This window comes from Giraffa tippelskirchi, chromosome 3 (genome assembly GCF_054371585.1).
Source record: "Giraffa tippelskirchi isolate mGirTip1 chromosome 3, T2T-mGirTip1v1.2.pri, whole genome shotgun sequence".
NCBI classification, from domain to species: Eukaryota; Metazoa; Chordata; class Mammalia; order Artiodactyla; family Giraffidae; genus Giraffa; species Giraffa tippelskirchi.
Genome location: NC_137277.1, coordinates 136,596,126 through 136,609,443, shown reverse-complemented (window position 1 = coordinate 136,609,443; position 13,318 = coordinate 136,596,126).

The following is a 13,318-nucleotide window of genomic DNA, read 5'->3' as shown; positions in this document are numbered from 1 at the left end:
TCTATTCTTATGCATTTATTTGCATAGTATGGCTTATTTTTTAATTATGCGTGTACACAATAAAAAATCAATTTTATGAAAACTGCTATAAAAACCAGGAAATCCACACTTTCATCATCTCAATTCCCATTTCTTCAAGCAAGATATTATTGATATTTATGTATTATTTTGGTATTAATATATTATTAGTGTTTTTATATTATTTATTTATTCCATCAAGTAAGATATATAATATATATATATAATTGGTGTTTATTTTGGTATCAGTATTATTTTGATATTCATTTCTAATTACCTTGTGAAATTAATTATTCTTTATTTGCATTAGAAAATTATACAGAAGCATTCTCCCATAAAATATGAAGTTTCAGATTTCTGTCACATAGTACTCTGCCTCTGATGGCACAGCAGGTAAAGAATTTGCCTGCAATTCAGAAATAGAAATAGAATGAGAGCTATATAAGTAAGTTTAAAGTTTAGAGCATTTCTAGGTGAAGGAGATCGTTCATGGAAATATTTTTTCCAATCTTCACCCAACTGTGTAAGGTAAATATTATTATCCCCACTCTGAAGATGAGAAAATAAGGGTTTGGAAAATAGTTGAAGCATTTCTTCAGCAGGCCAATTAAACATGCATGTTCTACCCCAATATCACATGAAGATTACATTAAAATTTTGTTTACAAGCATAAATTTACAATGAAATAGAAGCAAAAACAATGACTATAATGTTTTTGGGAGCTGCAAAGCTGACAGATGTATGTGAAATAACAGACCAGAAATTGATATTCTGTTAGCTAGCAGGGAGGGGAAATGAGAAACTCAGTATATATCAAAATATACTCTTTGTCCAGAGTATTCAGAGTTTTAACAATGTTTAACTTGATTTTCTATTTATAAGTGTTCATTTAAATATCCTATTTTAATGTAACTATCTTTACCTCAGATATACTCTGGACAAAGAAAAGTTGCTACAAAATCTCTGGGAGAAACAACCTCCACTCCTATACATACAGGGTCGCATAATAGAAGGTAGTCTGAGACTTTCCATGGCAAAACTGAATGACAAAAGATTAGAAAGCTAAATTTTAAATTCAGGACAAATATCTCCCAAACTAGACATCCCTACCCAACCAGTGTATGAGTTTGTTTTGATAATACAATAAACGTGATTGTTTTTGTGAAAAGTTTTACTTTTCTTGCACTTTTCCTAAAAAAGATACTCTAAGATATTCTCTATCCACCAAAACATTAAATGCCTTCAGGATAAAACACAGTGAGAACAGAATCAAATAATGACAAAAGAGAAAGATTTTGTCACTGGACCTTCCCTTTTATAAAAATGAACTACAAATCCAATTGCAATTTGTTTGTACTTTCAAATCTCATTACTTTGTAAGACTGTTCATTTGTACTTTGCTGTTTGTAGCTTGTGGAGAAGGAAATGGCAAACCCACTCCAGTATTCTTGCCTGGAGAATTCTGTGGACAGAGGAGCCTGGCGGGCTACAGTCCATGGGGTCACAAAGAGTCAGACATGACTGAGTGAATGAGAACATTAGTAGATTGTACTATGACCTACAGATAGATAGAACTCAGGCTAGCTATGAAAAAAAGTCAAAAAAGATTGGTGAGGCTAGAAATGTTTAAAATCATATGGATTCTTTAAATGAATCTATGATCCTCAATTTTTGCACACCATTTTAATATTAATTTCCTTTCAGCGCATTCACTTCCAAACACACCAAATACATTTAATTACCCCTAGTTCCCTATTTCTGATACAAGAACTGGGAGAGTGATGGAGCAGAGGTACAGGGCTATGCTGGTACAGGCAGCTCCAGCAGAGAGTCTGAAATAAGTATAGATCTAGAACAAAGGTCATGCAGTATGATTGAAAATTGTTGATCCCTTGAAACTAACAGGAAGTGATGAGCAGACAAGAAGACAAAGGGAGGAAATAGAGATAGAAACAAGGATAGCAGAAACAGGATAAAGACATTGACAACTTGCATCTGAATTCAAGACAAACTTCAGACATCCTCAGAGCCTGCCATGGACCATCCTGAGTTTGTGTCATAGGACAGAACCAACGCAGTTCATCCTTATATGTCCCCATTTCTACCAAATGAAATCCAAAAGAAAGGACATTGATTCCTCAGAATCCCGTCCTAACATTTTGTTGCCAGTCTTACTTCTTTAAATCACCCCCATTCTTCCTTGAATGGTCTCTCTTCACCTCAAAGTAGACTAATTTTCTAGCCATTTTACTGCATCATATAGTAAATAAGCTCCCAAGGATGACTCACTGACTATCAGAAAAAGTTTACACTCAGTCTCACTATTGTCATGTAATGAAGACCCTGTTTCAGTATTTTAAACAAACAAAAACAAAGCATGACAGATCTCAAATGCAAAAGGATGACTTTCAGAATATACTGAACATGATTTTAATGTAATAGTTAAGGGTAAGCCTCTGGAAATTAATAGCCTGCATTCATATCTCACTTCATCATTTACTGTCATAGGTTCTTTGTCAAACTACTTAACTTTATTACACCTTGATCTCCTAATCTCAAGAATTGGGGGTAATCACAACAGAATCAATTTCATAAGGCTGTTTTGAGAATTTAAATGAAATGCAAAAATACACACATAAAAGGTGCTCATTTTAAATGCTCAATAAATGTTCACTATTATTGATTGAGAAAACATGCATTGATAAAAGAAAGCAGTATAAATTTGTATTTTATTCACAAGTGCATTTCCATAAATTTGGAATAGGAAAATAATCGTTAACAAGCATATGATGTATTTATAAAGTCTGTAGAGGATGTTTAGTGCACATTTGGAATTTCAGATTTATTTCAATAGCTTTCTGGTCTCTTGGGTTCTAGAACCAGTGTGTCTAGCATAATTACATTCAGGACTTTTTAATTTGCTAATCATATTACTTTTGAAATCAGTGTTTTCAAATCATTTTGAAATTCTATGTCTTTTTGAAAGTTTGATAAAAGCCTTTGATGCTCTCCTCACCATGAAAATGCATAAACATGAATATATATGAACTTAGATATTCTAATCTCACTAAATGAGTTAATACAAACATAGCCTTTGAAATTATGTCTGAAAGTGTCAATATATTAAATAATATGCATTAATTATAATTTTATGTTTAAAAGAATGTGTAAAGGCATTTCCACCAAATAAAAATATCCCCCAAACAATTAGAAAAATAAGACCAGATCAAGTTGAAATTTCAGTGAGACTAAGGAATTACATAATGTCCTCATAGTGTTCAAGGGAAAGCTAACAGACATATTGAAAATTACATGAAAGAGTGGAGAGACACATAACCTGGCATCTATAGCTGGTGACCTCACACAAATGTAAAATCTGAACAATTTTCTAGAGTAGATATCTTGCTTGGAAGGATCAAATTCACATTATCTTTAGAACAATGGCAATGGGCTGTTGGTTCAATAGCAAAAGTGTTTTTTAATCTCATTTCGCATAATGAAGAAGCAGAGGAATCAAAACTGTTGAGGAAGTACACAGAGAAGTCATTTCAGTAGGATGCTGTTTCTCTGTGAAGCATATCACATAAAAGAGGTTTTTAACACTTTGAGAAACCTGCAGCTCTGATCTCTATTGCCTGGGAAGAAGTTAAAGTCAGATCAATGAGGGCAAAATGACTATATTATATGGAGCTTCACTGAGATCTAGAGAGAACTTCTTCTGGCTTAGAATACTTCTCTAGCTTATTCCTACAAACCCATTAAAATAGCTGATACAAAGTATTTATTTTATTCAGAGGAGAGAAATGCTAAAACAGGCAACAATACAATGTAGGAGACACTACTTGTAACACTAAAAGAGAATAGGAGGTTAGAGATGTGATGAAAAGTATAGAACCCTCAACAGGAAAGAAAAATCACCAAGCTGATGAAAGTGGTGACCAGACATAAATTATAAAAGATGAAAAAATACAAGATAAGGGTAGGGGATTAAAAGGTAGAAATTACTATGTATAAAATAAATTAAGCTATAGGACATATTATACAGTACAGGGAATACCGTCAATATTATATACAACTTTAAATGGAGTATAATCTATAAAAATATTGAATTAATATGCTGTACACCTAAAACTAACAGAATATTTCAGATTAACTATTTGTCAATAAAAATAAGCAAATGAAATCATGTAAATTTTTGAAAAATGATAAGATATTGACATAAAATCAGAGGTATTCAAAGTTTAAGATGATAGTACAAAATAAAGTAAGATATGATTCAGGATCTGAGACCTTAGTTAAAACAATGAAAAATAAAAAAAAGTGAAATAGAGGAAAATAAAATCATGCCAGAAACAAACTCTATGTAAGAAGTAGCAAAAAGACAAAGTAGATACTGCTGAGAGCAGTTAGCTATATACAGAGCAGAATGTAGGGGAAAAAAATAAGAGAAAACAAGCAACAAATTAAAAGGAAATAGAACTATTTCTTAGGAAAGACAAAAGAGATGCCACAGTTACATAACTATTGTCCTTTTGAACTATAAGAATCAAATTTGAAAAGTTCCAAGATACAATGCCAAAAAAAAATCAAAATTAAAAGAAAACCTAAACCCAGGCATTGAGGGAAATGTTGCTTTCTTAAAGAAAAATAAAAATTAAAAAATTATCATTAACATTATATAGGATTGAAAATCGATGGATTAAAAATATTGGCTTTTGCAGGATGTTTTTGCTTCCCTGGTGACTCAGACGGTAAAGTGTCTTTCTGCAATTCTGGAGACCAGGGTTCAATCCTTGGGTCGGGAAGATCCTCTGGAGAAGGAAATGGCAACCCACTACAGTACTCTTGCCTGGAAAATTCCATGGAGGGAGGAGCCTGGTAGGCTACAGTCCATGGGGTCGCAAAGAGTCAGACACGACTGAGCAACTTCACTTTGCAAGATGTTTAAGTCTTAATCCCCAGTAACTCAGAATGTGACTGCATTTAAAGATAAGACTTCAAAAGAAAGAACAGTAGTAAATCTACTCCAATAAAATGTCAAAAAGTAAAATAAAAGGATACAAATTAATAGAGGCCATGTGAAGAAACAATAAGAATTGCCAACAGCAAGCTGAAGAGAGAAGCCTCCAAAGACACAAACCTTCCTGGCACCTCAACTTTGAAAATCCAGCATCCAGAACAATGAGAAAAGAAATGTCTATCGGTTAAACCACTCAGTATCTGGTATTTTGTTATGGCACTCCTAGCAAACTGATGCCAGACAATTTAAGGCAAAATAAAATATCATGCTATGTGGACGGCTACAAAAACCTGAGATAGGTTTTAGAGGACATTATACAATACCTCCGGAGCTCTAAGAAACATAGTAGTTCAAGAATCTTATAGCTAATCAAACTGGTATGAGTTAAATGAAACAGATTAATATTTATAAATAGATATTTATAATTTCTCTATTATATATAAATATATATATAAATTTATATATAAATACAATATTTATAAAAAGAGAACTCAGTATAGTTTGCATGATGCATATATGTTTATTTAAGAACTACTGTAGAATATAATTTAGTGAAAGAAAACGCTGTTTAATTAACAACAAAATATCTCTCAGAGAGCAATCAGTTCAGTCCAGTCTCTCAGTTGTGTCCGACTCTCTGGGACCCCATGGACTGCAGCACACCAGGCTTCTCTGTCCATCACCAACTCCCAGATCTTGCTCAAACTCATGTCCATAGAGTAGGTGATGCCATCCACCCATCTCATCTAAATGTCCATCAATATACTAGTTTAAAGATTGTATGGCAAACGCATATAACTGGATATCATGCTGCTGTGAAAAAGAAGGAGAAATCCATGTACTGAGGTGGACAAATTTCCAAGGTATATAATACAAATTAAAATAAAGCAAAAGATAGGACAACTTGTATATACAACATTAGATTAAAAAATACAGTTCATATTCTATACATTAAATATCCCTGGATGGATACAAGAAGCCAACAGCAAGAGTTACCCTGATAAAAGGCATGTCTGGGAGATGGTCAAGGACCTTAGGAGGATACATACATTTTACTATATATATATTTTTTTTTTCTATTAATTAAGTTTATTTGGTGTGAATGCTCAGAGAAATAAATGATGTTCACTTGTATGTAAAGCTTCTGGTTTAGTAATATATCTATTTGTATAGTATCAATTTTATGACATGTTCATATATGACTTACTCAAGAAATTAATTTAAAAATATTCAGGATGGATGATAGAATAGGACTTTTAGTCTATTTTTTTTTAAATCTCTCTTTTTTGAGATTGATTAATTAATATTTTTTGGCTACATTGGGTCTTTGTTGTTGTGTGAGGGCTTTCTCTAGTTGTGGTTAGCAAAGGCTACTAATTTTTGCAGTGTGCAGGCTTTTCATTGCAGTGGCTTCACTTGTTGTGGAACACAGACTCTAGGTCCATGGGCTTTGGTAGTTGTGATTTTCAGGCTCCAGAGTGAGAGCTCAGTAGTTGTGGCCCATGGGCTTAGTTGCCCCCTAGCGTGTGTGATTTTCCTGGACCAGAGATCAAACCCATGTCCCCTGTATTGGCAGGTGGATTATTAATCACTGAACCACCAGGGAAGTTCTAGTCTCCTGTGTTTGATTACAATTCTTAGTCTAAGAAGAAAACAAGATCTGCCAAATATCCAAAAGCAAAGTGCTAGACCATTGATGAAAGAGTTGCATTAGCTTATATGACTGTTTATTTATTAAAGGCATAATGCAAAAGTTTTCTCAATTTTTCACTTGTCTTTGACTTTGTTTTTTCAGAAGACTGGCAGCTCTAAGGTGTTAAGTTTTTTCCAACTGTTGCTGGCATACTATGGCCCTCATCTCCTACAATCTCTCCTGAACAACACAAGGGAAGATTCCCCTTCACCTTGATACACATGTAGGGAGTTTTGAGGAAAACCTTGCAAAAATTCACCTTTGCCCCTTGGAGTTTTGGAATGTGAAACTCTGCCATATAGAACCTTGAAGCAGTCTATTTTTGAGAGGATGGCTCAAGAGTCTGAAGGGGGCTTATGGGGAGCAAGGGGCATTTCTAACCATTTTGGGCATAGGTAAATGTTTGTTTCATAATGGGCTGGTTTTGAATCCTACAGATGGAAACTCAACTGGGTCACTTTAAATACTGGGCTGATCAAAAAGTTTATTCGGATTTTTCTGAAAGATATTATGGAAAACTCGAATGAATTTTTTGGCCAGTCTCAATAGAATTTGCATTTTGAAAAGAACTGCATCATCTTGGAAAGAGTGATTCTCAACAGTTAACTTCAACAGAAATTATCTGTCTGATGAGGTAAGCTTTCAGATCTGGGACCACAGAGTATTTGTAGCCATCACAGAAGAGGTCAAGAAACTACCTATTTCAGGGAGCTTCAGAAACTATGAAGCAAAGAATCCTGATTCAGAATCCAGAATGCATAGGAGATTCTACCTGTTCAAACAATCTTGCCAGGAGCCAACCAGTAACAGATACCCAAAGGGCACTGGAGATCCTGACAGAGACAGTGAAGTACCCAGAGGGTTACCAACAGAGACAGTTGCTAACACTTCTATGGGGCTTCCGTAGAAGTAGCTCACTAGGCAGAAGCTGGAGCCCTGGTGGGTCTGTTAAACTGGAGATGGGACCACATAAGAAATGTCATCTGAGAAAAAAAGAAGGGAAAGAAATACCATGTTTTTTTTCCCCTTCCTTTTGATCTTAATATCATTGCAATATTTTCCATTGGTCAAGCCCTGCCTGCCAGAGGTCACTCCCTTGCTGGATGTAGAGTCACCAAGTGCCAGCTACCCAGAACTTCAGAGCAGAGGGGAAGGTGGAGGAATGTATGTGAGACAAAGGTGCTCAAGGTGCTCATTAGTCAGATGAGCCATTCCTGCAAACAAGGGAGAAAAAAATCTCAAGGTAGAAGACAGAGAAGAAGCCAATTATTTTCATCACCCATCCTTCTCACTCCCAAATCCCCTCTCCACACAAAGCCTCTTCTCAGGGTGTCTAATCTATGTGATGTTCAGCAGGCTGTCAAGAATGCTGTAAGTCTGATCTGGCCCACACTGTCACCAAATTTTAGCCTCTGTGCACCACTCATACTGAACTGAATCTCAGAGACAGAATTTTCTGTGAAGCAGAAAAGAATAGCTTTATTGTTTGCCAGACAAGGGGATCACAGTGGGCTAACGCCCTCAAGAGCGTGTGTCCTGACCTGGAGGAGGTAGTGAAGAGTTTTATAGTAATGGTTAAAAGAGGGTGTGATTAGCTCATGGATATTTCTGATTGGTGGTAAGGGAGTCAGCATCATAAGCATTCTGGTTCCAACCAGTCTAGGGTCTATATGTCTTGATTAGCAGTTTTCATCTGGCGGGGGAGGTTTCAGTTCATTTCAATCCCTCTGTCATGTCCAACTCTTTGTGACTCCATGGACTTCAGCACTGCAGGCTTAGCTTTCAAACACCAACTCCTGGAACTTGCTCAAACTCATGTCTATAAAGTCAGTGATGTCATCCAACCATCTCACCCTCTGTCATCCCCTACCCCTCCTGCCTTCAATCTTTTCCATCATCAGAGTCTTTTCCAATGAGTCAGTTTTTCACATCAGGTGGCCAAAGTATTGGAGTTTCAGCTTCAGTATCTGTCCTTCAAATGATTTAGGATTAATTCCCTCTAGGATTGACTGGTTTGATCTCCTTGCAGTCTAAGGGACTCTCGAGAGTTTTCTCCAACACCAGAGTTCAAAAGCATCAATTCTTCAGAGCTCAGCTTTCTATACGGTCCAACTCTCCCATCTATACATGCCTACTGGAAAAACAATAGCTTTGACTACACAGAACTTTGTTGTCAAAGAAATGACTCTGCTTTTTAGTCTAGGTTTGTCAAAGCTTTTCTTCCAAGGAACAAGCGTCTTTTAATTTCATGGCTGCAGTCACTATCTACAGTCATTTTGGACCCCAAGAAAATGAAGTCACTGTTTCCATTATTTCCCCATCTATTTACCATGAAGAGATGGGACTGGATGCCATGATTGCTTTTTGAATTTTGAGTTTTAAGCCAGCTTTTTCACTCTCCGCTTTCACTTTTGTCAAGAGACTCTTTAGTTCTTCTTCACTTTCTGTCATAAGGGTGGTGTCATCTGCATATCTGAGGTTATTGATATTTCTCCCGGCAATCTTGATTCCAGTTTGTGCCTCATCCAGCCCAGCATTTCTCATGATGTACTCTGCATATAAGTTAAATAAGCAGGGTGACAATATACAGCCTTGACATAAACCTTTCCCAATTTGGAACCAGTCCATTGTTTCATGTCTGGTTCTAGCTGTTGCTTCTTGACCTGCATACAGAGTTCTCAGGAGACAGGTAAGGTGGTCTGGTATTCCCATCTCTTTAAGAATTTTCCACAGTTTGTTGTGATCCACACAGTCAAAGGCTTTGGCATAGTCAATAAAGCAGAAATAGATGTTTTTTTCTGGAAATTTCTTGTTTTTTTGATGATCCAACAGGTGGCAATTTGATCTCTGCCTTTTCTAAATCCAGCTTGAGCATCTGAAAGTTCATGGATCACATACTGTTGAAGTCTAGCTTGGAGAATTTTGAGCATTACTTTGCTAGAGTGTGAGTTGAGTGCAATTGTGCAGTAGTTTGAGCATTCTTTGGCATTGCCTTTCTTTGGGATTGGAATGAAAACTGACCTTTTCCAGTCCTTTGGCCACTGCTGAGTTTTCCCAATTTGCTGGCATATTGAATGCAGCACTTTCTAAGCATTATCTATTAGGATTTGAAATAGCTCAGCTGGAGTTCCATCACCTACACTGGCTTTGTTCATAATGATGCTTCCTAAGGCCCACTTGACTTCCCATTCCAGGATGTCTGGCTCTAGGACACTGACTGCACCATTATGATTATCTGAGTCATTAAGTCTTTTCTATATAGTTCTTCTGTGTATTCTTGCCACCTCTTCTTAATATCTTCTGCTTCTGTTAGGTCCATATGATTTCTGTCCTTTATTGTGCCCATATTTGCATGAAATATTCCCTTGGTATCTCTAATCTTCTTGAAGAAATCTCTCGTCTTTCCATTCTATTGTTTTCCTCTATTTCTTTGCATTGATCACTGAGGAAGGCTTTCTTATCTTTCTTTTCTATTCTTTGGAACTCTGCATTCAGATGGATACATCTTTCCTTTTCTCCTTTGTCTTTCACTTCTCTTCTTTTCTCAGCTATTTGTAAGGCCTCCTCAGACAACCATTTTGCTTTTTACATTTTTGGGGGGCTGGTCTTGATCACCACTTCCTTTATGATGTCACAAGCCTCCATCCATATTTCTTCAGTCTTTCTCTCTATCAGATCTAATCCCTTGAATCTATTTGTCACTTCCACTATATAATCATAAGGGATTTGATTTACATCATATGTGAATGGTCTAGCAATTTCCCCTTCTTTCTTTAATTTAATTCTGAATTTGGCAATTAGGAGTTCATGATCTGAGCCACAGTCAGCTCCCAGTCTTGTTTTTGCTGACTGTATAGAGCTTCTCCATCTTTGGCTGCAAAGAATATAATCAATTTGAATTAGGGATTGACCATCTGGTAATATCCATGTGTAGATTCATCTCTTGTGTTGTTGGAAGAGGGTGTTTTCTCTCACCAGTGCCTTCTCTTGGAAAACTCTGTTAGCCTTTGCCCTGCTTCATTTTATACTCCAAGGCTAAATTTGCCTATTATTCCAGGTAACTCTTGACATCCTTCTTTTGCATTCCAGTCCTCTATGATGAAAAGGGCATCTTTTTGGGGTTTTGGCAGGGGTATACTTCTTGTTTAAAGAACATAGGAATGTGTGTCAGGCCTTTATCTCTATCTTTCAGGGAACTGTGAGTTTGGTGATTGTACCATGTGGCAGATTTTTTTCAAAATTATTACCTGTCCCCCAGCCCATTGGCTATTCTTTCTTTCTACATCTTCACATTTCCCAGTCATTAACTCCTGAATGATCCTTTTACCTCAAAAGACTGGATATAAGGCATTGTGACCATTTTAAAACTACAGCAAATGCAGGCTCTGTGCCACGTGATCTGGTTCTAGTCACTAGACAGCTCACCAGCAATAATAACATTTTTCCTAACACAAGAAGGTGAAAATAGGAATTTCATGGATTCTGCTTCAAATCTGGCTCTGTTTTCATGACACTAATGATTTAATTCAAGTTGTTTAAGCTCTCAGAAATGAAATGTGCTTGTCGGTACTTGGGGATAGCCAAGTCAAACAAAGTTCATCCCCTGACCTGGGACCAGGAATATGACTAATAACTGCTGGTCTCTTTCCACAATTTCATGAATTAGAATATTCTCAATTTTTTTCCTTCTATGAGAAACTCAATTATTGGATAAAACCCACCTTAAGTCTCTTTTTCAAGATTAAATCTCTGATGAGTCTTGTTTATCCATACATCTCTTTTCCCCGTTTGTTGTTGTTCAGTCGCTCAGCCATGTCTGACTCTTTTTGACCTCATAGACTGTAGCACGCCAGATTTCCCTCTCGTTCACTATCTCCCAGAGTTTGCTCAAACTCATGACCATTGAATCAATGATGCCATCCAACCATCGCACCCTCTGTTGCCCCCTTTTCCTCCTGTACTCAATCTTTTCCAGCATCAGGGACTATTCCAAAGGGTTGGCTCTTCACATCAGATGGCCGAAGTATTGGAGCTTCATCTTCAGCATCAGTCCTTCCAGTGAACATTCAGGGTTGATTTACTTTAGTATTGACCTGTTTGATCCCCTTGCTGTCCAAGGGACTCTTGAGAGTCTTCTCCAGCATCACAGTTTGAAGGCATCAGTTCTTTTGTGCTCAGTCTTTTTTGTGGTCCAACTCTCAAACCCCTTTCTAATTAATTCCATCAAACTCCATCTGTATGCGACTACTGGAAAAATCATTGCTTTAACTGTATGGACCTTTGTTGGCAAAGAAACGCCTCTACTTTTTAATAACACTGTCCAGATTTGTCATACCTTTTCTTCCAAGGAGCAAGCATCTTTTAATTTCATGACTGCAGTCACCACCTGCAGTGATTTTGGAATCCATGCTTCTTCCACATGGTAGTTATTCAATATACTCAACATGAGGGTTATAGAGGATGAACATAGGAAGAGGTGACTTCACTCACAGAGTGGGTTCCAATCTGCATAAGATGCTTGAAACCAAGTATAGTGTGCATTAGGCACTAGATAGAGCTTGAATATTGTGATCCTTTGGATGTACAGGTAAGCTTTTAGATCTCCTGTTAAGGAACTAATATACATTCAAGTGTGATTTGTTACTGGGGGAATTTTCTACTATTTATTTGTATTCATTCATTCATTTTGAAAGATTATCTTCCACTGCATTTATCACCACAGAGAAGTTCATATGCACAAAAATAATTGCCAAGATTCAACCCCCAAAATACTTCAAACAGGCCTAATATATTTTGTAGATTGTTTTCCTAAAATAAATGACAGACTGAATTGAATCCCATGGGAAAATGGAAATCTTATCTATGGCGATGTATCCATATGTATTAAAAAATTACCTTTGTATATTCACTATCTTTGTGTACATTCCTTCTTCACATAATAAATATTAGGAAATTAACTTTCATCTATACAACATATATTTTATTTTTTACAAAAAAGGAGATGAATAAACTTATGTTTTAATATATGTTTGACCTGTTTTCTTTACTATCTGCTCTTATAATATGGTCCCTGACTTGCCTCTAGTCAAGTCTACATAGTCCTGACATATGGTGTTCTTCACACTTCAGATAGGTTGCAAAGGAGAGAAATCAATTATAGATTGGTCTACTCTGGCAGATGCCCTAACCTTAGTAAGCCATCAGCTACTAATTGACAGGTCTGCAGCCTCACATCTCACATTTGTCTCCCTTTTACCTGGTCCATGGTATTGTTTTTAAAACAAAAACTTCATATATCCACATTATAAAGAAGCCACGATTTTAATTGCCTTGGCTTGTGCTTTTCAGGTTCTCTAGTGAATGCCTGTCATTTTTAGACCAATATAGTACAAAGCACTGTTTGTTCATTTTCCTTGCCTTTCCCCCTTTCTAAATAAAGGTTATATCACTACCCACTCCTCAATACTCCCCCCTCTTCCCCGACACTCCTCTACCACCAAAGACACATCCAGCCAGGCTATTTTATGTCCAATTTGTTGATTGTGATGAGAAATGTGAAAATCTTTGACAGAGGTCATTAATTTTAT